This window comes from Galeopterus variegatus, unplaced genomic scaffold, assembly GCF_000696425.1.
Source record: "Galeopterus variegatus unplaced genomic scaffold, G_variegatus-3.0.2 Scaffold9416, whole genome shotgun sequence".
NCBI lineage: Eukaryota > Metazoa > Chordata > Mammalia > Dermoptera > Cynocephalidae > Galeopterus > Galeopterus variegatus.
This window is the reverse complement of record NW_007735527.1, coordinates 22703-24573: the sequence shown is the minus strand read 5'-3', so window position 1 is coordinate 24573 and position 1871 is coordinate 22703.

The window sequence follows — 1871 nt, the reverse complement described above, 5'->3', positions numbered from 1 at the left end:
AAAAAAAATAAGAAAGCATGAATATTGATGGTTTTTCTATGGTGTATCGTGGTCTATAATGAATATGAAAAACAATGAAGTAATGATATTTGTCATAGATTTATGGAAGGTGAAGGTTTAAAGGATGATACTAGATATCTCAGAGTCTGGGTAATATGAGGTCAAAGAGTTAGTGTGTCTGAAAAACAGAATCTTCCACTACAGACTGACATACTGGATTAGAAGATTATACAATTTGAATTTATGAATGATAGTGATTTTCAGCCTGGCAATAAGGATGTTGATATAGTAAATTCAGATAGAGATTGACATTACAAATGTCATGATTTTTTAGTTCTTTTTAATATGAGGTATTAGATATTTTTCAGATTATTGGTTTCTTTCTTGTTGCTTCCTACTTCAACAACATCATCATCAAGAAAACAAACTCCTTTAAGGGCCAGAATTTTATTCAATTCACTGTGTATCTCCAATTTAACATGTTAAGGATAAACAGATAATCATTATATAATGATCACCCTATCAAACATATAGAGATGATGCAAAAATTGCTTTCTGACTCGTTACAAGATGAATTATAAGCCTGCAAATTTCTCTAACCAAAAAATATGAACCTTTGAAATAAGAAATACTGATAATAGTTCCTTATTTCAAATATTTAATTTAAGCAAAATTTGTATTGTTCAATATATGCTTATGCAAAGCATAGACATAAATAGTTTTAAAGTTCATCCAGCCTAATATCCCATACAATTTAGAAGAGTAGTGGTATAATGAAGTCTTTTTGGGCATTTGAAATATCAGCAAGCTCTTTGCTTCACAAAGTATTCTGTTTGTTTTGATAGCCTCTTTGTGAACAAATACCTTTTGTAGTAAAACTCAAACATAAAAAATCTTTGGTGGCATATTTATTTATTATAGTTTTGGCAACTGTTTTATATATTCTATATCACACTTAACTTTGAAAATAAATCATTTAGGCATGATCCTTCTGGGTATGAAGTAGATCCTGTTAGTTGTCATATTGATGATAATGACACTGAAGAAAATGGTAATAATGATGATAATAATCATAAAGATGGTAAAGCTGATGATATGTATGATAATTAAATGGAAAAATAAAAACTGTGCTGAGTTTCATTGGGGTGTTCCTTAATCTTTGACCTATATTACAGTTTAACCCAGAAAACTTCTTTATTTTCATTACAGAAAAAAACAAAACAAACAAACAAAAAAACACCCCAGAATATTTACTCTCAAGTATATATGTATTGGGGGGACAGCATATGGTGCCAGTGCATGGTATGCTAGGTGTTTTTCTAAACAAGAAAATCTGAAAGTAAAGTTTGACTAATGTGTAGCCTGTAGAGAGGTTCACTGATAAATAGTAAACAGAATGGTTATCATAAATACAAGTAAAATTAGAATAAGGGAAATGATATTAACTGTGGTACATAGGAAAATCAAAACATGGAAAGGTACAGGGTGCATATATTTTTAAGTGATATATGAATGTATACACATTTCAAGGTGAAGTGTTTTGACAGCGTCATGATTAACTGAAGTATTTTAAATACAACAACACATCATTGTACTGATTTTAGCCTAGTAACCTTTTCCTTTTGCAGTGTCATCAAAGTCATCTGATTTAGAACAGGGTATGGAATACCATCAGCATGATGTCTGCTTTACACAAAAGACAGATAAACTGTGTTGTAAACAATTCAATAATCTTTATTGATTTACATGGATATCAAGTTTTACTTCTACAATTACAAAATTTAAGGGCTTTTTCTAAGAGCACGTCAAAGATGTCACTATTTCTCCCTTCCATGGATAAGAGAAGATTCAGAGTGGAAAATAATTGTTTA